At 41.1% G+C, this 23,522-nt stretch overlaps 1 protein-coding gene and 1 pseudogene across 3 annotated transcripts in view; one reads left to right on the top strand and one right to left on the bottom strand.

Annotated features, from left to right (window-relative positions):
- The window catches only part of BMPR1B (bone morphogenetic protein receptor type 1B), a 443,407-nt gene that overhangs the window by 141,383 nt on the left and 278,502 nt on the right, over positions 1–23,522 (top strand). The window lies entirely within an intron of this gene.
- Positions 1–23,522, bottom strand: part of LOC100340937 (magnesium transporter NIPA2-like) — a 37,747-nt pseudogene that overhangs the window by 11,222 nt on the left and 3,003 nt on the right.

Genomic DNA, 23,522 nt, shown 5'->3' with positions numbered 1-23,522 from the left:
AACTTTTATTTAATGAATATAAATTTCCAAAGTACAGCTTATGGATTACAATGGCTTCCCCCCCATAACGTCCCTCCCACCCGCAACCCTCCCCTTTCCCACTCCCTCTCCCCTTCCATTCACATCAAGACTCGTTTTCGTTTCTCTTTATATACAGAAGATCAGTTTAGCATACATTAAGTAAAGATTTCAACAGTTTGCTCCCACACAGAAACATAAAGTGAAAAATACTGTTTGAGTACTCGTTATAGCATTAAATCTCAATGTACAGCACACTAAGGACAAAGATCCTACATGAGGAGTAAGTGCACAGTGACTCCTGTTGTTGACTTAACAAATTGACACTCTTGTTTATGGCATCAGTAATCACCCTAGGCTCTTGTCATGAGCTGCCAAGGCTATGGAAGCCCCCTGAGTTCACTGACTCTGATAATTTTTAGACAAGGCCATGGTCAAAGTGGAAGTTCTCTCCTCCCTTCAGAGAAAGGTACCTCCTTCTTTGATGACCCGTTCTTTCCACTGGGATCTCACTTGTGGAGATCTTTCATTTAGGTTTTTTTTTTTTTTTTTTTCCCCCAGAGTGTCTTGGCTTTCCATGCCTGAAATATTCTCATGGGCTTTTCAGCTGGATCCGCATGCCTTAAGGGCTGATTCTGAGGCCAGAGTGCTGTTAGGACATCTGCCATTCTATGGGAGATTCAGCCTATTTAAAAGATGATGGTAAAATCCTAAGGTCACTGGACCCGCACTGTGGTGTAGTGGGTAAATCCACCACCTGCAATGCACCAGTTTTAGTCCTGGCTGCTCCTCTTCCAATCCAGCTCTCTGCTATGGCCTAGGATGGCCCAAATCCTTGGGCTCTTGCACCCGTGTGGGAGACCCAAAAGAAGCTCCTGGCTTTGAGTTGGCCCAGCTCCAGCCATTTTGGCCATTTAGGGAGTGAGCCAGTGGATGGAAGACCCTTCTTTCTCTTCCCTCTCCCTCTCACTGGCTGTAAATCTGCCTGTCAAATAAATAAATAAATAAATAATAGATAAAATTAAAAAAAAATCCCTAGGTCAATAGGCAAAAAGAACAAGTCCTCTGCAAAGGCAACGTAATGATACTGGCATCCAATTTTCAAAACACCCAAAGCAAGGCAGTAGTAAGGTTTTTTTTATTGTTGTTGTTGCTTTTATTTTCAATGAAAATGTTTGAATCAGGAATTCTATATGCAAACTATCCTTCCAATATCAGGCCTTAGAAAAGCAGTTTTCAGCATAAAAGAGCTTTGGGAATTTTGTGTTCATCTGCTTTTCCTGGGGTTGATAGTAGAACACAGGCTGTATCCAACCAAGTGATGAATGGGAAAATGTTAGTGGAAGGACTGATGGTGAGTGTAAAACATAAAGAAGTATTCATAGAGAACTAAAACAAAGAGGGGATGAGATAGATATCCCATCTGGAAGAGAAACGGAGAAAAGAAAGGGAAATAGAGCTCTCTGCTGTGTAGGCAGTAGTACAGTAAGTAGGGTTGAAGTATTATATGATTGTATATAATAGGATGAATGATAATTGCATCAGTGATACTAAGTGAATGTGCCAGGCACTGTTTTAAGCACCTTGTGAGTACTATTTAGTTTCCTCACTACAGTTATGTGAGGATGGTGCACTTACTAATCATGAACCATATTAGGAAACTAAAGCATGGGGCAGTTAAGTGATAACTTGGTCCAGAGCTGGTTCGTGGTGAAGCTGGGACTGACACAGAGGAGGTTTGGTGAAGTTTTAGCTCACATGTTAAGTGACTCAATGAACCAGTTACTCCAGGTTAGTCCCAGTTTCAGACATTTTCCTATAAGGTTATTTACATGGTTGTAAATTACGTGTTTGAATTTTAGTGTTAGGAAAGCTATGAAATGTCTCTTAGGAAACCATATCTCTAAGGAAACCATTACTTTTTTTCACTGAAAACTCAAGATATTTTTACCAGTATTAAATGCATTTTGTAATGCATAAGACTATATTTAAATAATATTTTGAAAAATGAAATAAGAGGTTTATGAACTCTTTTTTTAAAGATTTATTTATTTGAAAGGTAGAGTTAGAGACAAAAGGGAATCTCACATCTGTTGATTCACTCTCCAAATGGTCTCAATGGCCAGGTCTGGGCCATGTGTTTGCTAGGAGCCTGGAACTCCAACCATGTCTTGTACGTCGGTGGCAGGGCCCTGCTTGGGCCGTCATTATCCAGCTCTCTGCTAACGTGCCTGGGAAAGCAGCCGGGACTCAAAGTGGCACTCATGTGGGAGGCCAGCATTGCAGGCGGTGCGTCCTTAACCTGCGGTGTTGCAACACTACCCCTGCTTTTCTTAGTTTATATGTACACTCGAGGTTGAAAGAACCAGGAAGAAATTTATAAAGAAATGCTTTCAGTGTGTCAGTACCAGAAGGGTCCAAGGCCAGTGGTGATTGTCCAAATGTACTACCCAAAGGAAACCTAATGGAGTTCTCATGAAGGCCTTTTCTTCCTTGCCTGCCTGCATTTTCATAATACTTTGCCTGTGATTCACAATTCACTCGCTAACACTATGGCATAATATGGTAGATTTAGAATCGAGTGTCGTGGTTAGGATAGGCCAAACACTTTTTTTAAGATTTATTTTGTTTATTTGAAAGGTTTATTTGAAAGGTATTTTGTTTATTTGAAAGATCCTCCATCCATTGGTTCACTCCCCAAATGGCCGCAACAGCCAGGGCTGGGCCAGGCCAAATCTGGGAGCTAGTAGCTGCTTCTGGGTGTCTCACATGGGTACAGGGGCCCAGTTGCTTGGTTGCCTTGTAGCAGGCACATTAGCAGTGAGCTAGATCAGAAGTGGAGCAGCCAGGACTTGTGAACCAGGGCCATATATGATGCGGATAGTGCAGGCAGTGGCCTAACCCACAATGCCACAGTGCTGTCCCCTACATTTCTAAACCCTAAGACAACTCCATTATCTCATTTCCCAGTTGAAGAAATTGAGGATGTTGGTACCAAATGAAAACAGGACTGATTGCCAGATTCATGCAGCTTCCACTCTGTAGGTCTAGGGTTCTGATTCTTTCACAAAAAGATGGTTGCTGAAACCAACGAAAGGTTTTTATTCTGCGTTGTGATAGGAACAGAGGACGCGTGCCCAGGTTCTGCAGTTCCCTTCTGGCTTGTGTGTTTGCTTGTGCTCCTGCAGGAAGTCTTCCCATACCTGGTACCCCGTCACATCCTGTAGCCCTCGGGTTCCAAGTGGGAACGCTGAGAAGGAGCCACAGTCTTTCTGTGAGCAGCAGATGGTTACTGTTGAAACCAGAGCAGACTCCGCATCTCCTCCGTGATGTGGCTTTAGGTGCCTATGGAGGGTTAGGTCAGGGAACAAGCTGGTAACAAGATTTGGGAGGAGGAAGAAGTAAACAATCCAAGTTTGTTGTAGCTTTCTTTCTTGTGTTTTTTAAACCCCTATCTATTCTGTAATCAACAGTCACATGGCAACTTATGGTGTTTTTCTCCCTCCTGCACCCCAAGTGGAGGAGGGGGATGAAGGAGGGCACGGCAGGCTGTTGAAAGTTGTAGTGTGTTGGCATCAAGCAAGGGCCTTTTGCTGCGGGGTGAGCCCTGTGGCTTGTTTGCCGTGGTGAATAGAGCCTTTCCAACTTTGCCAAGCCTGCAGTTAATGCGGTCAAGGGATTTACTATGAAACGTACTAAATCTTGGCATGGAGCTAATTGCATATAACAAGAAGCGTGCTGGAGGCTTGGACCTGAGAAGTGACACATGCAGAAAGCATTCTCTCTCTGATGCTGCTGAAAGAGGTTTTGTGTAGGGGAATGGCTGCATGTCTGCACTCACTGCTAATGAGCTGGCCCCCAACACACACACACACACACACACACACACCCAACGCGTGTTTCTGAGTTACTTGTTAAAATAAATGTCGGGTTATTTCCCCCCTTCCCCTCTCTTGCATTTTTATGAATAACTGGCAGTTGAACAATGGGTATTTATTTACTAACCCCACTTCTAACCAAACCCCTTTCTATTTCATAAAAAAAAAACAAACCCACATTTATGGCAAGTTAAATGACCTGAGCTTAAATATGGTCCAGAATGATTTTCACACAGTTGAAGAAGTTGAGTTGCTGCTCCTCTTCACCGCCATAACAAAATCCCACAGCTGGGTGGCTTTGAGCAGCAGACGTTTGCTTTCTCACAGCTCTGGGAGCTGCAGATCAGAGATGCAAGTGTCAGTGTGGTCGGAATCTGGTGGGGACTCTCTTTGGGCTTGTGGACTGGCACCTTTTCCCTGGTTTCCCTCTCCCAGGGGCACTCATCCCATCAAGGGGCATGACCTCATCTAAACCTGATTATGTCCTAAAGACTCCATGTCCAGGTGCCATCACAGCTGTGTTGGAGATGGTCAGCATTCAGTCTGCTGCAGAAGTATGTAAAGGGAAAGATAAATACTGGTATCTTGTTAAGTTCAGCGTGTGCCTCTGAAACTGTTTTTCTCCCAAAGACTTACTTCTTTATTTGAAAGCCAGAGTTACAGAGAGAGGGACACACACACACACACACACACACACACACACAGGTGGATCTTGCATCCACTAGTTCACTCCCCATATGGCTGCAATGGCTAGGGCTGTGTCAGGTTGAAGCTGGGGGCCAGAAACTTCCCTGATATCTTCCATCTTCTGTTGCTTTCCCAGGAGCATTAGCAGGGAAGTGGGTCAGAAGTGGAGCTGGTGGGACATAAACCAGTGCATGTATGGGATGCCAGTGTTGCTTGTGGCAGCTTAACCCATGCACCACCATGCCAGCCCCCTCTATAACTATTTTGAAATTTAGTTTAAAAAGTAATGATCAATAGACCTTTAAAATCATTATCTAATGTTTTCATGTAGTTATCTGAATTTTCTCGAAGCTTTATTGGGGTATTACTGGTCTGCTCTTCACATCCCCTTCATGTGTGCGTTCTGTGTAGCATGTGCTCAATACTTGTTTATTACATTTATCTCTTAACATGTTAGGTAACTTAAACATGTTTAGCACCTTCCTACTGTGCATACCATTTGATTCTTCTTGCTGAAATGTGCACAGATAAAGCAGTAAAACTTGGTTCAGTGAAACAGTTATGGATGTAAATTTTGATAAGAAAAGCAATACTCCTGGATTCTGTTAACCAAAGTCTGCTAACAGCTACATTTAGGAAATAATTAGGGAGTTCACACATGTCTTCCCTGTTCAGCTATGTTTCTGTGCACATGGAGCTAACACTCTGATACTTAGAGAGTAAATGGAGAGAAAGTTACTATAGTGGCTTCTATCCTATGGTTAATTTTACTTATTTGAGAAGTATATACAGAGTTCCTGTTTGCTCTCCAAATGCCTGCAATGGCTGTGGCTGGGCTGGGGACTGGGGCATGGAGCCTGTAATTTAATCCAGGTCTCCCACATGGTTAACAGAAAGGTAGATAACCACCTCTGCCTTCCAGGGTCTGTCTAGGTGGAAAGTGGGACTCGGGAGCCAGAACTGGGAGTTGAACCCAGGTACATTGATGCAAGGTGTAGCGTCTTCACCACTAGGCTAATGTCTGCTTCTTCCAGTGCTTTTTGAGGTGGCAGTAATTTAGAGCTTAAAACGAAACAGTAAGTGGCCACGAATTTCAGCCTTGGCACAGTGAAAAGGAAACATTGGCATGAAAGTATACATGGCATTTGAGGGAGAAAAATGATAAAATTCAGAAACAGAAGAGCAAAGAGATTAAGTGACTCCTACAGCATTGCAGATTTACTAATATCTCTTTGGCTTCCCAGATCAGTTAGAATTTCCATCAAGTGCCAGAAATTAGCATTGTTTAGAATAATACAGATCTGATGATTTCTAGGGAAAGAATGTTTTAGTGTGTATTTGAGCAGTGTTGATTTGCTGAGGGTCTGAACAGGTCACCAAGTCTGCTCCCATTTTCTCAGTAGTCAGGTGTTTGCTCCTCTGGGCACCAGCAGCTGTGTCAGCAGTTGAGAGGTTCTTAGAGGTGCAGAGTTGGAGGACCTGTACCAGACCCACCAGACCTGAGCCTCCATTTTATTTTTTAAATTTATTTGAAAGGCATAGTGAAAGAGAGAAATATCTTACCCTCACTGGTTCACTTCCCAAATAGCCTCAATGGCAGGGACTTGGCCAGGCTGAAGCCAGGATCTTCATCCGGGTCTCCCACATGGGAGATGCAGGATACTGGTTGCAGGTGGCAGCTTAACTCAGTGTTCCATACCGCCAGCTGCATGAGCCTCCATTTCAATTAAACTTCCATACGCTTATGTGTTACTGTTCTAGTAAAGTAAGCTTTAATGCAAAACTTAATTTGTATTTCTCATATAAGATTTTTATCTAATCTCGTAGTGGACATGTGTTATTTACACATGTATTTTTTTAAAAGATTTGTTTATTTGAAAGGCAGAGTTACAGAGAGGCAGAGGCAGAGAGAGGTCTTCCACCTACTCGTTCACTCGCTAGATGGCTGTAATGGCCAGAGCTGTGATAGTCTAGAGCCAAGAGCTGCTTCTGGGTCTCCCATGCAGGGGCCTAAGGACTTGGGCCATCTTCTACTGCTTTCCCAGGCCACAGCAGAGAGCTGGATTGGAAGTGAAGCAGTTGGGACTTGAAGCAGCGCCCATATGGGATGCTGGCACTGCAGGCGGTGGCTTTACCCATATTGCCACAGTGCCGGCCCCTTCACATGTATTCTTTTTTTTGTTTGTTTGTTTGACAGGCAGAATTAGACAGTGAGAGAGAGAGAGACAGAGAGAAAGGTCTTCCTTCCGTTGGTTCACCCCCCACAAATGGCTGCTATAGCCAGTGCAGCGCCGATCCGAAGCCAGGAGCCAGGTGCTTCTCCTGGTCTCCCATGGGGTGCAGGAGCCCAAGCACTTGGGCCATCCTCCACTGCACTCCCTGGCCACAGCAGAGAGATGGACTGGAAGAGGAGCAACCGGAACAGAACAGGCGCCCCAACTGGGACTAGAACCCCCGGTACCGGCGCCGCAGGCAGAGGATTAGCCAAGCGAGCCGCAGCACCGGCCTCACATGTATTCTTTCAACAAGCTTTCATTGAACACATACTTGCTACTCTGCTGGGAGCTGAAGACACAGAGGAATAATAAAGAATGGAATAAGGAACTTGAGAGAAGTCATGGTGTGTGAAACTGGACTTTGGCATACCTGTAAGGATTTGTTCCTGGAGAGGGAGTCGTAGCTCAGGTTCTTCTGGCAGGTTCCCTTTATCAGTTAAATTTTGAGCAGGCGAATTATTGGAGATAGTATGTTCAGAGTGTTTTAAAATCACTCAGTAAGCTCCTAGATCAAGTTCCATGAACTTGGGCACGTTTTGTCAATATGGTACAAGCATTTTCTTTCTTAAGGAAATACAGGATCATGAACTTCGGAGGTCTGGGTGAGTCATGGCATTCTGAACCTCAGTTTGTTCACATGCAGTAGGAACATCAGGTCTGCAGAATTTTAAAGCGTACAGGAGCAAAGAATCTAGCATGGTGGAGTATAACACATTTTAAGCATTACTTGTAATTCTAAGAATAATTTTAATTTTTTCCTGATATAATGTTACTAATTTATGTTAGCAAAAGGAGAGTACAACCATGTGGCACATGGTTAAAATAAGTCTTCCTCTAAAATATAAATGTGTCTAAAACGTGAAAAGACTTAAAAATGAAAATTAATGAGTCATAATATCCACAGACTGCAAAAAATATTTTCACCTTCTCCAAGAGGAAGACTTGCAGACTTTAACTTTCTCCTTTGGCTGTAGACTTTGCACTTAGTGTTTATGGCCAATCTCAGGACAGGCCCTCTCTGTCTGTAGTAATGGCCCATTTCAGTTCTTCTTAATGAGGCTTCACCCCGAAGCCTTTTAAATATTTGAATAGGAAATGTGTGTGAAGTGGACTCTTCATCATGTTGTGTGTGGGCTTCTACGGAAAAAAAAAAAAGTGTGCGCATATGTTCTTGGAGAAAGTATATGACTCTTCACCCATCTTTCACTTCCCGAGTTTGGGAAGCACACGTCCGTGTCTGGATCACAAGGAGAAGTGGAGTCACTTTCGTGTGGACAGAAGCTGATATTGGTTTCTGCAGTCAGTGAGAAAGACACGTTCCTTGTTCAGTGCTTGGGAGCTGGGTTCTCTTGGGATTTTGTAGCTGGGGTTCCATTTGAGTGCGGGGAAAATTGCTTGGTGCCTTTCTCTTTCTGTAACATGGTGTTGAAGCCCCATCCATTGCAGGCAAAGTGCAGGTGGAAGGCACTGATCTGAAGAAAGGCAAGGATTGTAGAGAGAGCCCACTGCTGTGTGGCCGAGTCTGAGGGGGATAACAAAGTGGGCTGAGGTACAGCATCTCAGTCTCCTGGTGAAATGTGCTACTCCAGGTAAGCAGTTCACTGGTGTTGCCTTTGGCAGTTCTTGAGAACCTTGTCATGTTAATGTTACCGAAATTGAATTTGGAAATTGTAATGTTGCTCTCATATTTCACTGCACAACAGTGTTGCTAACTCCCACCTTGAAAGGCATCACAGGGATCTCATGGGCAGGGCCCTGCTAGCATTTTAGTAAGCCCGTAAGAAGAATAATGAAATGAAATACTGTAAAAGCACAGCCAATCTGCATTTTTCTTTTCTCAACTTGTTTGCAATGGGAGGCATAATGTAAAAATACCCCCCCTGCCCAAGTTCTCTCTACAAATACACCAATGGTGCTCTTTGTACAGCCAAGATCGCCCGGGTCTCCATGACCTTGGCAGCTTTTCAGGGGTGACATTTTCACATAGATCAACACTTTTTGAACAGTTTCTCCAATGTATTGGCACAGACCAGTTTTCTTGAACAGTATGCATTTATACCTTTCCCCTCACCTATTTTCCCTCAACAAACATAGGCATTATGGCTTTTATTAAGAGACAGGGAGGGAGGGTGGGAGGGAAAGAGAAAGGCCTAATTACCATTTCTGCACAAGTTTCTATATAGTCTCAGGGCAGTGTTGTGCTACCTGATCTTGGCCTCATTTGTCTGTTACTTTATTTTCAAGGATTAACTTTTAAAGGATTTCCTTTTGAGAATACTGTGTTTTTCATATTACCCCCAAAAGAATAGTTTAAAAGTTAATTTGTAAAACTAGACATGTATTTTCCTTGCTCTATCTTTGATAATTTTTCCAATATGGAGTTGTTGATTTGACTTTTGGTTATTTTGGAATTAAGTGAGGAAAGTAATCTTTTCATATTCTTCCAGTGGGCACTGAGTTCTCACTGAGTGAGGCTGCTCGGTATGTTAGTGATTTTTCTCCTTTCTTCTTCACATTTTAGCATACTTCTTAACTATGGTTATATAAAGTTCCTTTGGTCATTATTGGTTTTTAAAAGTTGTTTTAAATTCCTAATGAAACCACTGATTTCCTCTGGGTTCTCTGAGTGTTTCACAGAAAAGTTATTCTGCAGCTGCCACGGAACAGAGGAGTAACAGTAGAAAAGAAAGTAGGTACTACTGATGTGCTGAGACACCTTCCCGTTGCAGACGGGGCAGTATTGTGTTCAACTTTTAATGTAAACAAATACCACAAAATTCTTCTTTCCCCGTTGGTTTTACAGTTCTAGCAAGTCCAAAGTTGAAAATTTATTTGTTCTTGAAAGAAAAATGTCCTGCATTGCTTAGATTAATGGTGCTCTAAGACATGTTTATTCAAAGGTGGCAGCAAAGAGGTGAATAGGCTAAATGCTCTACATTAGAGATAATTGTGTTGTATACAACAGATGCAGTTGGTGAACTGTTTATGTAGCTGCTTTCAATTTTTCTTTGATTTATAATCCATGAGAAAATTGAAATGTTTTATCTCTGTTTTAAATATGGAGATTTTAGACACCCGTGTCCATTAATTCCAAATGTTAGCTCCTGGAGAAGTAGCCTGCTGTACTTCAGCGCTGTTGTTCAGTTATATAATCAGGTTCATTCCTAAGTTGCTTTCTCAGCTGTTTAGACCACGCAGAATTATTTCAGTGTTGGTGTCTTAGAGGCAATCTGTTAGTTAAATTTGAACATACAGCATTTCAAGGTAATCGTTAAGACATACTCTGGTGTTTATGAGGTGTGTGACGTTCGTTTGTCTATTTTAGAGGGTATCAAAAATATGTCTTCTATGGCATGATTATTAAATGATTAGAATTTTCCTTTAACACCGGTGTTTCTTTTATGGTTACCTAATAGAAATATCCTGTCAGCCTTCTCAAGTAGCCGAAAGTCATTGCACTATATGAGGGAAATTTAGAAAGTTCATGGAGAATGAAATTGCAAGATAACTTTATTTTGTTTTAAAGTTGTTTTGAGATACATATATATTTTTTCATAATATGCATTTTCATGAACTTTTTGAAGTAAACTTTTATATTTAATGCTCAAATGTGATGCAGCAATCCAGATAATAAAAGGCAAAGAAATTAAATTATCTGTAGGGTATGTCTGGACAGCTTCTGGTGGGCATTTGAGTTTAAATCTTTTGGTGACATGTATTTTTTGGTGAGTATATTTTTAGTAGACTTTTTGTGACCATTTTTTTTTTTTTTTTGGCCAGGATTAACTTTCTAGACATAACTCGCAATGTTTTAGCAAGGATACCAATTCAAACTTTCTGCTTCTAAAGACTTGTTTTTCATTTAATGATGTAGTCCTGGTTAAAAGCTCTGTGGGGATTTATATATATATAAAAACTTTGCTAATACTAAATCAAAGGATAGAAGTGAATGATACCTTTCTTTAGGGGCTTAAAATACGTTTATCCTCTTGTTGATCAAGTCGATGTAACTTTTCAAATTAGTGAAATGTATGATGTATGTCTGTGCATATGCAAGTATACATAGCCCATGATTAAATTATTTTTAACTTTTATTTAATATAAATTTCCAAAGTACAACTTTTGGATTATAGTGGCTTTTTCCCCCCATAATCTCCCTCCAACCCGCAACCATCCCATCTCCCACACCCCCTCTCCCATCCCATAATTCATCAAGATTCATTTTCAATTATCTTTATATACAGAAGATCTACTTAATATTTACTAAGTAAAGATTCCAACAGTTTGCACTCACACAGACACACAAAATATAGAGTACTGTTTGAGTAGTAATTTTACCATTAATTCGCATAGTACAACATGTTAAGGACAGAGATCCTACATGGGGAGGAAGTGTACAGTGACTCCCGTTGTTAATTTAACAATTAGCACTCTTATTTATGGTGTCAGTAATCACCCAAGGCTCTTGTCATGAGCTGCTAGGCTACGGAAGCCTCTTGAGAACACAAACTCCGACCTTATTTAGACAAGGCCATAATCAAAGGGGAAGTTCTCTCCTCCCTTCAGAGAAAGGTACCTCCTTCTTTGATGGCCCATTCTTTCCACTGGGATCTGACTTACAGAGATCTTTCATTTAGGTCATTATTATTATTATTTTTTTTTTGCCAGAATGTTGTGGCTTTCCATGCCTGAAATACTCTAATGGGCTTTTTAGCCGGATCTGAATGCCTTAAGGACTGATTCTGAGGCAAGAGTGCTGTTGAGGACATCTGCCATTCTATGAGTCTGCTGTGTATCCCACTTCCCATGTTGGATCGTTCTCTCCTTTTTAATTCTATCAGTTAGTATGAGTACATTATTTTTATGATTAAATCTATGCTTGATGCTGAAAACATCTGTTCTACTACATGAAGATGAAAGGTTGATAAATAGAATTCTTTATCATTTCAGAGGTAATTTTATAAGATTAATTTTTTGATGCCCTGAGTTTGCTGTTTCCACCTGAAAATGTGCAGTAGGTTCAAATTTGACCATGATCCTATTTTTCATGATATAATTATACCACTTAAAATATATTATTTTAAAAAAAGATTTATTTACCTATTTGAAAGACAGGATTAGATGGAGAGAGATATATCTTTATCTGCTGGTTCACTCCCCCACATGGCCACAATGGCCAGGACTGTGCCAGGCTGAAGCCAGGAGTCTGGAGCTCTGTTGGCATCTCCCATATGGGTGACAGGGGACCAAGTACTTGGGCCATTTTCTGCTTTTCCAGGCATGGTAGCAGGGGTGATGGAGGTGAATCTGAAGTGGAGCAGCTGGAACTTGAACCTGTGCTCACATGGGATGCAAGTCACAGACCTACTGTGCCACAATGCTGACCCCTAAAAATCTATTCTAATGCAAAGAACTTCTCAAGTTCAAAGCTGTTGTTATAAGCAGAAAATTGTTGGCTTATAAAATACTGGAAATGATTTAGAAAATATTTTATAAAATGGTTAAGTGCCAAAAATGATTTTACAAAATGATCAAATGTTGTAAGGACAGGTTTAAACCAGTAAATGAATAAAAATTGTCATCTGAATTAAAAATAAATTAAATGAATAGAGGGTACTGATTTGAAAAATTGAATATTTGAGTGTTATGATTATATGTCATGGACAATGTTTATAACAGTTTGATTTATTTATACCTTGGTTTATACATGAATCTAGCAGGATTATAGGGAAGCTGTAGACATCTTACCTGCTGGACTTTGCATGCTTAAATATCAGCCCTTCAGGATGAGTTTGAGGTCTTGATCTTGTTTTTCTGTAGCCACTTTTTGTAGATTTAAACATAAAATTTAATTGACTTCTTAGAGCAGCTTTAGGTCTACAGGAAAATTGAACAGTAAGTAGAGAGGATTCCTGTGCTCTCCCTTGTCCTCTCCCCAGGTGGCCCTATATCAGTTTGTACTTGTGTGATATATTTGTTGTACTTGATGAACCAATATTGAAATGGTATTATATCGGCCAGCGCCGCAGCTCACCAGGCTAATCCTCCGCCTTGCGGCACCGGCACATCGGGTCTTAGTCCCGGTCGTGGTGCCCGATTCTGTCCCAGTTGCCCCTCTTCCAGGCCAGCTCTCTGCTGTAGCCAGGGAGGGCAGTGGAGGATGGCCCAAGTGCTTGGGCCCTGCACCCCATGGGAGACCAGTATAAGTACCTGGCTCCTGCCATCGGATCAGTGCGGTGGCCCGGCCACAGCGCGCTGGACGCGGCGGCCACTGGAGAGTGAACCAATGACAAAAAAGAAAGACCTTTCTCTCTGTCTCTCTCTCTCACTGTCCACTCTGCCTGTCAAAAAAAAAAAAAGAAAAAAAAAAGAAAAAAAGAAATGGTATTATATCAAAAGTCCATAGTTTATGTTCAGGTCCGCTCCTTGTGTTGTACAATGCACAATGACATGTAGGCAGCATTGCAGTGTCTTACAGAATAGTTGTCTAAACCCCCTGTGTCCCCCTGTTCTTCCCACTGCGTTCCTCTGAACCCCTGGCAACACCGCGTGTATGAATTTTGCACAAATATATGACTAGACTCTTCCCAGGACAGACAAGAGAAAACCTGCACTGAAATTTGCTGCTGCTGCTTTCAGACGGCCCCCTGTGTTTAATGTTCTCGCTCTTCGAAGCGATTAGGGAACTACAGCAGCACATTTTTGGGCTAAGAAAGAAAGAAAGAAAAAAGAACACTTCATTTAATGTTGCTAAAGCTTTCTAATAAGAAGTGTTGCCCACTGCCGGTAGCTAGCCTGGCTTTGCTGCCTCCCAGTCACCACAGGGAGGGAAAGCAGTCCCAGTCAGGAAGGACAAGATTGGGCTTCTGTCCCTGCTCCTCCTACAGATAGGCTGACCTTGAGTGAACTCTAAAACTTCTTGTGCCTCGGGCGCACTCAGTGTCAATAAGTGATAGTGATATCTATTCTTTCAAGACTCATGGATATTCAAAGTCATTGTAGATAATGCTAGACCTTTGAAGGGATTTGGGAGTTTTGGCTACTATGGTATTATTCTTAGGTCTTCCAGTCACCCAGAAAACTGGAGCACTCATACCTGCCAACCACCCCTTTTATGGTATTCCCTTCCCAAAGTCTCTAGTGTACTTTAGTAAAACTGTTAACAGAATTGAAAGAAAGAAAAAAGTCTACTATAATCTTGCATATTTCTTCTGGTCTTTTTTTTGATGCATTTTAAATAAGAAAGTTAATATGTGTACTCCTTTGTATGTTGCTATTTTGGGGTCTACATTCATTATAAACAGTCTTTTTGATAGATGTATATTCAAGGAGGCCTATTGCTGTTTACTTACCTCTTCTTCTATACTTGAGTATTTAGATTGCTTGTCATTTTTGAAATTCTATGTAAGTGCTGTGACAAAACCTTAATTTATAAAATTGAATCTGATTTTGGTATATGTTCTTGCTATTGAGTTTTGCAGCGGATTTCTTGAATCAAGGGGTAAAAGTGCCTTGATGCTCCTGATAATTATTAACAAATTAATTTGAAAGATTTTTTTTTTTTTTTTGTACAGGCAGAGTGGACAGTGAGAGAGAGAGACAGAGAGAAAGGTCTTCCTTTGCCGTTGGTTCACCCTCCAATGGCCGCCGCGGCCGGCGCGCTGCGGCCAGCGCACCGCGCTGATCCGATGGCAGGAGCCAGGAGCTTTTCCTGGTCTCCCATGGAGTGCAGGGCCCAAGCACCTGGGCCATCCTCCACTGCACTCCCTGGCCACAGCAGAGGGCTGGCCTGGAAGAGGGGCAACCGGGACAGAATCCGGCGCCCCGACCGGGACTAGAACCCGGTGTGCCGGCACCGCTAGGCGGAGGATTAGCCTAGTGAGCCGCGGCGCCGGCCCAATTTGAAAGATTTTAAATGTAGTTTAAATTGGCCTCTTGGATTGGGCAGTCTCTTGGCTTTCACATGTTAAACATTCTTGTTTTCTGGGAGTGCGTCTCAGGTTGCCCAGGACACTTAAATAGGATCATTTCCCTTTTCTCCGATTTATTAATGCAATTTGAAAGCTCTGTAGATTATCCTAGGACAATAGCACTTAACATTATATTCATTTCCTGAGACTGCTGCCACAGAATGCCAGAAACTTAGTGCCTTAAAACAACAGAAATTGATTCTCTCAGATTTCTGGAGTAATAGAGAGCTGAAATCGGTATCCTTGAGTGGAAGTCAAGGCTGGGCAGGGATGTTCTGCCTTTGAGTGTTCAAGGAGAGAATTCATTCCTTGTCTCATCCAGCTTCTGGTGGCTGCCAGCATTCCTTGCCCTGTGGTCCCATCACTCCAGTCTCTGCCTGCCGGGCACACTGTCTTCTCCTTCTCTTCTTGTGTGCAGTCCCTGTCTGCCTGCCTTTCAGAAGAACGCCTGTGATGGCAGAGTGGACAGTGAGAGAGACAGAGAGAAAGGTCTTCCTTTTGCAATTGGTTCATTCTCCAATGGCTGCCGTGCTGCAGCCGGCGCACCGTGCTGATCCGAAGGCAGGAGCCAAGTGCTTCTCCTGGTCTCCCATGGGGTGCAGGGCCCAAGCACCTGGGCCATCCTCCACTGCACTCCCTGGCCACAGCAGAGGGCTGGCCTGGAAGAGGGGCAACCGGGACAGAATCCGGCACCCCCACTGGGACTAGAACCCGGTGTGCCAGCGCCACAGGCAGAGGATTAGCCTATTGAGCTGCGGCGCCAACCCCATCACGACATTCTTAATCACCTCTGCTAATACCCTTTTTCCAAATAAGGTAACATTTATAGGTTCCAAGAATGAGGACCTGTGCCCTCGGGGGCCCCTGTTCATGCTGTTATAATCATTTGTTACTAAGTATAGTACTTTGAATAATGCTTTGGATTTTTGTTTAAATTTTATATATTGTATACAGCCAAATATCTAATACTGCTGGGAAATGATTTGGTTGAAAATAAAGTGTGAACATGAATTTAAAGATGTGAGGTGGACCTTTGTCACAGAAGCTTTGACCACTAGGGATGCCTGTAATCCATATTGGAGTGTCTGGGTTTGTGTCCCAGCATAGCTGCTAATGCATACCCTAGGATACCACAGGATGTGACTGCCACCAACATCAGAGACCTGGATTGAGTTCTAGGCTCCTGGCTTTGACCTGGCCCAACCCTGGTTGTTGTGGGCATTTGGGGAGTAATTCAGTGGATGTAAGATACCTGTCTGACTGTGTCTTTCTACCTTTTCAATAAGATGAAACTAATAAATGAAAATGAAAAAGATGTGAAGATATCCAATAGTGTAATCTCTTACAAGTATTTTTATCTCCTATTAAATGTGTATTTATTAAGCTATAATAGGATTTGATATTTTATAACTGATGTTTGAGAAGATTTTCATTAGAAATGCAAAAGTTTCCAATACAAGAAAATTGAGAAAATTTATAGTTACTGTTAAAGTTAAGCAGGATATTAAAACTTTTCCTTCTGAAACAAGAATGACTGCACTGGAATTAAATTGGGCATGTTTTTGCCCTATAAATACTCTGGATGTCAACCAAGTTTCCCTGTTCACCCACACATGGTACAGTTATAGTTTCAGGTGTATTTTTCTGACAATCTCTACCAGGCTCAGAGCCTGCTATTCAAATTGCTACTGTAAAGTTCCAGAAAATAGCAGGTTGTCACTTCTAGATTCCTAGCATGAGAGAGGAGCTCAGGGAAGGTGGGAGCACAGGCCAGGGTTAGCAATAAGCTGCCAGTTCTAATCTTCAGAACCTTTGCATAAACAAGATTGGAATGAAAACAGTGTTTTGTTTTTTTTTTTTAAATTTGGAAACCTGTAACTTATCCAATCATAACATTCCATGCCGAGTGCATGCGCACTTTTAGAAAGACACCACAGTGCAATGCTCTAGGTCCCCAAATCTCCTTCAGTACTGGCTTTGTGTACCACTTAAACTGAAGATGTCAGCTGGTTGATGGTGTGTTTTTCTATTGCATCTAGTAAAATGGAAAGAAAGGCTAAAATAGCCATCACAAAATAGTTGGCATAGCATTCTTAAGCTTTAAGAACATTTTGTATTTATAGATGCAAAATTCTAAGGGTACAATTTAAGTATCATAGGTATAATCAAATATGGTGATGACCAGGTATCTTCAGTGCTTAGGCTCAACTACATACAATGGAAGTGTTACAAACGAGGGCAGAGTACTCAGAAGAAGGTCACAAAAGCAACTTAAAGTAAGCCCAGTGTTTTATGTCTAATTATTTTACTAAATAGTACAGATGTCTTTATTCTTGGCAATGGTTGAAAATCAAAGAAGCTGTCTGTTATTTGTGTAGTAAGAATATCAATAGGTGATTTAATAACCTTTGAAATGTATAGAAGCAGTTTTGTTTTGTGATGGTGAATCTTGGGAACTCAAATACAAATTAGATATACTTCTTGGTGTATTCAAATTGAGCTCTTGGCCTTCATCTCTAGTATCCGGAAGACGCTTTACCAAGCTAATGTCACCCTACCTGAAAAAGACTAACCAAACCTCCAAAAATTGTTAAAATAGCCTGTATACCTATACCCCAAGAAGGTCAGACCTCCCATATTCCTGTTAGACGAAAATTCCATAACACTAATGGACTCAGCCTGTGAATAGAGAGCCTGTTAGATATATTTTGCTGAAAAATACCTGTACAATGTTGGGATGGGGCCCTTAGCTCATGAGTTGAAACCCAAAAGAATCTTCTCTTTTTCCTAGGCGCTTTTCCTAGTGTTTTCCAGTCTGAGTGTTGTGGTCCAATAATGGGATTATGATTTCAATTTAATGGGTCTCAGAAATTACATGAATTAAAATAAAATAGAAAATACATGCATCCCTTATATATAAGGATAAAGCTTTGCCTTGTGAACATTTTGTTTCTGTGTTGCAGCATTATATAGAGCCTTCTAATAGACTATTCTTAGGTTACTCATTGGTGTGGAAGAATTCTCATATACTGTTAGATCTGTGTGTTCAGGGCTTAGGTGGAGCTGGGGTTCCTGAAGGCAGTTACTACACAGGCAGCTGAATGTGTTGGGAGCAGAACAAGAAGAGAGTGAGTGGCCTAGTGCTTCCCAGCACCTTTAGTGTGACTGGGATTTGATATTTACTAACTGTTCACTTCCCCACGAGCTCAGTCATCTCAAAAGGTTATCAGTCATCCAGGAAGTAGAAACAAAGATGGCAGTGAAATACCACTTTATCCCCATCACAAATCGTAAAACATTATCTGCTGTCTCCAACGTTGGCCTGCATGTGGCAAAAGGGTAATTACTTTTTTTCCCTTTGGAAAGCAATTGGACAATTCCTGGTGAAGTTGAAATGTGTGTGTCTTCTGACCCAGCACTTCTGTGGCCACAGGCTGTCCCTGCAGGAACCCCAGCACCTGTACAGGGACCCCTGCGCCCAAGTACTCATTGCACCATGTGTGTGTGTGTGTGCACCTCTGCAGTTGAGTACAGCTGAGACTGATGTGTATCCATGTATGTGATCCAATTCAAGTGACTGGATGTCTGATCCCTACTGTCCCATTTCAGAGAGAGAATAGCTAAGAGAGCTCTGCTAGGGGTGTATGTGTGTGTGTGTGTGTGTGTGTGTGTGTGTGTTTAAAGGAAGCCCTGACTATGCCTTTATTGAATGAATCACCAAGATTTGTTTATGCCGTAAATAACAGTGATTATAGTGAAAAAATTTTATCTCTATCTGTACCAGTGGGAATTCACTTATAATATATACACTAAAGATTAAAAAAAAATCTGCAAAAGGAGTCATGTAATGTAATGCTATTTTTGGAAAACCTTGACCTGTAAAACACAATATCTATTATGTCTAGGCATTTGCATGTGTTAAAACAAAAAACCTGAATAGAAATAATATTTTAGAAGCAATCTCTGAAGAGGAAGAGAGCAGGAAAGCAAGATGGTGTTCTTTGTGGCGGTATTTTAGTTACTATCTGTAGCATTCTGTGTGATTAGAAAAGATTTTGAAGCAAAAGGAGAAATGCTCGTATTTAGAATATACTTACGAAGTTTTCTATTTATCTGAAATACTGAACAACTTATAGTCTATCTTTGAAAAAATATTATCTTTAATCTTAGATTAATGAATTGGTTGTAATTTCAATAGCTCTTTGATAAAATTTTGCGCTATTTTGAAGGAAAGGATAAAGTTGTAACTTAATATTCTGAAGAAAGTATGAACTGTTTAAATCTCAAGTGATACTTACTGGTCTCCATTGTGTCAAGTTCATTCCAAGGAAGCAGTTAGCGGATAAACTTCGGTTCTTTCTTTTTGCTTATTCTTAATTTAGTCTGTGCAAACTGCTGGATGTAGTCACTGTTCTCTGCCTACACAGCCACCAGACTAGAAGCTCTGTGATGGCTTCAATATCGATCTCTGGTCCACCTGTGTGGCGTAGTCCATGCCTGGCATATAGTGGGGTTTGGTAATAGTTGTTGAGTGGGTAAATGGATGATTGCAAATGCATCTCCAGCTATGAATGGTTTTCCATATTCTGTTAGCTTGTGCATGCACCATGACTAATAGAGATTATATGTGATCAAATTATAGCAGAAGACTGTGAGATGCCTGTTTGCCTCCTGGAACTTAGTATTGGGACAGTTTCTTTCTCTCTCTCTCTTTTTTTTTTTTTTTAAGATTTGTTTTACTTATTTCAGAAGCAGAGTTACACACATACATAGAGGGAGGGAGGAAGGGAGGGAGAGGGCGGGCAGGCTTCCCTCGGCTGGTTTCTTTTCCAGATGGCCGTAACAGCTGGAGCTGGGCCAATATAAAGCCAGGGGCCTCTTCCTGGTCTCTCCTGTGAGAGGCAGAGGACCGAGCACTTGGACCATCCTCCACTGCTTTCCCAGGTGCGTTAATAGGGAGCTAGATTGGAAATGGAGCAGCAGATGCCCGTATGGGATGCTGGCATCAGAGATGGTGGCTTTACCTGCTACATCACAGCACTGGCCCCAGGTTTCTTTCTCTTGCCTAGTGTTATCAGCTGTCATTTTGTTCCCCTTCCTGTCGCTCTTTTTTGTGCCTCAGTTTCCAGTTAATGTAGTTAAATTGAGCACAGTAGAATGACTGTGTATACCTGTATCTCTGGGGCCTGGTGGTTTCTGATTTTTGTATTTGCCTTTGTTCTCTTTTACTGTTAGGCTTCATGTAGCCTTAACCATTGTAAATTGCCACAAAATTCTCTTCAAAAAATTCAGAAGACAAATTATCACTACACAGAGTTATATTCCTGTAAGGATGTATGTTGCTGACTATTTTTTTTTTTTTTGAAAAACCTAACATTTAAGGTATTCCTGAATTTTAATGAAATTCAGACAGGAGTTTCGTAAAGCAAATGCTTACTTAGTGTTATGTGACCTCACAGTTCATACATTGAACTCCTGATTCCTGAGCCCTCAGAATGAGACTGTTGAGATAGGATCTTTCATGAGGGAATTAGGTCAAGGCGAGGGCACGGGGTGAAGGGCGCCCTTCTCGGTGGAGGAGGTCAGGACACAGAGAGCACAGGGAAGATCTGTGGAGAGCCGGGGGTGGGGGGAGAAAGGCTGTGTGTTAGCAGGGGAAGGAGCCTTGGCACTCACACCTTCCTGCGGCCCTGCGGCCCCCAGACTGTAAGGAGATAGGTTCCTGATCCTTCAACACCCAGTCTGTGCCGTCTCGGCAGCCCTGGCAAGCTAATCTACTGAGGAAAGTGATCACTATGTATAGCTTTTATTTTGTTGCCCTGAATTTTAAGACAGCGATCTGCCTTTTATATCTTATGGAAAGGTGGAATGCTGGTATTAAGGAAATGTTAAAAATTCAGATGTATATTCTACATGATAGTGCTTTACATCAATGTAGTCTTTTATACTTTAAGTAACAGTCATATGCCATCTTATCAATGCTTTGCTTTAAATTCCAGTTCATGGCAGCTTGTTAGTTTATATGTAGCCATGTGACAATTACAGATGTATGGTTCTGTAATAATAATTGTGCTTATAGTAGTGACTTGGAAGTTCTAATACCTTCCAGATACTTTGCCCCTTCGGTAGATTTAATAGCAATTTTTGTCTAATGTTCTAAGAAGTGGTAAACACAGACCCTCTCTCAATATATAGATGCAGATAGGTAGATATGATAGCATATATGTGTTTGAGATATTGAATAAGCTCAAACTCTTCATTCTTTCCTTAAGTTATTGGCAAATATTATTTATTGCATTGCCTTTGCAGACTAGCTGTTCTGGTTTCAGCTCAGCTACCTCAAGAGATTTGTGAATTATTAGTAGAGAAATCATAGACTATAAAACTTTGGCCAGTTGTGAAGCGTTCTTTTGCTTACTCCAGAATGAAAGATGTGATAATTAATAATGCAAAACATCATTTCCTCCGATACTGAGTGTGGAGGTAAGTTCTCTGTGACTTTCAAAATATATTACATTGTGAAAAACTGAAATATGAAAAGGTTGGTTTTAAAGCAGTTCACTCTTCAGCACTGCCATGCTCTGTTCTTCGGTGTAGTGAGTATGAAGACAAGCATGCTTGGATTATTGCATCCTTCAGTTTGTTTTTCTTTAGAACCCTTCAACATGCTGTATGTAAGTGCTACAAGAAGACAAAGGCAGTCTGTCCTGAATTTTAAGATCTCTGTTTTCAGTAACTCTGAGCTTTAAATGTCCCAGAATCTTTAAATAATTCCTATTTTTGGCAGACATTATGAGAATTGCTTTGGGTGAATTCTTTTAAATAGATGTCTTCACTTTAGTCATGTTTTCTGTGCGAATTCCATGGTAAACATTGTCCAAAGGTTGTGAGATTTTTTTTCTTTAGTTTAAAACAATCATCATAGAATCTGGAATTTCTCACTTGCTCTAACATTATGAATTAGTTTAAGTGATTTTCTTGATTGTTTACTCATTACATAGAAAACTGCTTCACTTTTCACTCTACTGCTTTAGAGAGATGTAGCACATTTCCCAACGTTCATTGTATATAGAATATGTAGTCTTTATTACCACTTGGTATTGCTTCTGTAGCAATACTGAATACTAATGCAAAGAGTAAGCTCTTATCAACAGCATGTAGTTTAAAAACAACTTTTAATAATCACTAATATTGTTTCTATAACTTTATCAGTGAAATTTAGTCAGTCCATATTTTCTGCCACTTTGGGTTTATGAAAATCAGACATCTTTTGAGTAATCAGATCTTACATTTATGTATCCTTCCTATAACTCTTCTCCCTGTAATTTATTCAACTGCATATGTTACCCAAAAGGGAGCTGTGACTATGTTGTCAGATCTCTCTGCTATGACTTTATCATGATGGGATTATGGAAGGCATGGCTCTCGCTCTCTCTGATTGTGTTGGTATTTACTTTTTATATTGATGGAAAATTTTGAATTTTTACACTTACTAAGAGAAAAATATATTTTGCAATATAAATGGCAGTCAGAAATTAATTTTCATTTACAACGTTCATTCTTTATTTTTCACTAGTAACGGGATATACATCCATTTGAGAAAGTATTGAGCTGCAAAGAAATGCTTAATAGACAGTAAGATGAACAAAGCTTTGTTGGTGATTTTTAATAAGTATTTCAGAGCTAAAGTTTATTCCGGTCAAGGAAACTGAGTTTCTGCTCAGCCAACATTTTTCTCCTCTGAATAGTGCTTGGATGTAATTCACATTATCTCCAGTGACCCGACTTTTCCCTGGCAGCAATAACTAAATATTACTCCTCAGATTGATTTTCCCCCCACTGACATTTTGATAAACCAATCAGATTTGAGAATCCACATGGAAAGTACGTTGAGAATGCCTTTGGTGACCAAATTAAAATTACACCTTTGTTTTGCTCGAAGTTAGTTTTGGTATGTCAAAGAACCTAGTCCAAATACAGATGCTTTCAGACTAGACACTTATTTATGTCTTATATGGGCAAAAATGATTTAGAATATTCATGCCCAAGGGACAAGAGCCCCAAAGCAGAAACATTTTATGATTCATTGTGTCTCTTCTGATCGTTCAACCCAGAAAGTTGCAACCTTTCATTTTATGTCTCTCTGGGATGATTGGTCTTTTAATACTGAATAACTTGAGGACAATAATCTGTCCTCTGTTTTCAGTTTTTAGGGGCTAGCTTGCATTTTTGACTTTTTAGTACAAGCAAGATCCTTTGTGTTGGGTCTGCTATGACTTAGCCCCTGTTTGGGTCTTGCAGAGCCACTCCTGCTTTATAGTCACTGTCAGAATTCTTGCACCTGTCTCCAGGCTGATGTCTCAGAGAGGTTCACTGCTATCAGCCTAACATCCACACTGCACCCTACACCTTCAGCTCAGCAGGCCTGGGACGTGTGATGGAATCCATCGCTCAGGGAGGGTTTTCAGAATGCACAAGGCTGAGATTTATCCAAGTTGCACCGCTGTAGAATTTGGGAGGTGATAGCTGGACAAGTCCTTTATTTTGGAAAAGATTCTTGGTGTCTTCTGACACATTCCCTTGATGACCACTGACTGTAGTAAGCGACCATGAACTCTGGAAGCATGTCATGGCAATGCTCTGTTAAATGAGAAGAACTCCTCTTTTGTGGTTTCTGACCCATAATGGCATTG

Source organism: Oryctolagus cuniculus, chromosome 8 (assembly GCF_051225735.1).
Source record: "Oryctolagus cuniculus isolate XC-2025 breed Fujian yellow rabbit chromosome 8, ASM5122573v1, whole genome shotgun sequence".
Taxonomy (NCBI): domain Eukaryota; kingdom Metazoa; phylum Chordata; class Mammalia; order Lagomorpha; family Leporidae; genus Oryctolagus; species Oryctolagus cuniculus.
This window is presented reverse-complemented; position numbering and strand designations above follow the sequence as displayed.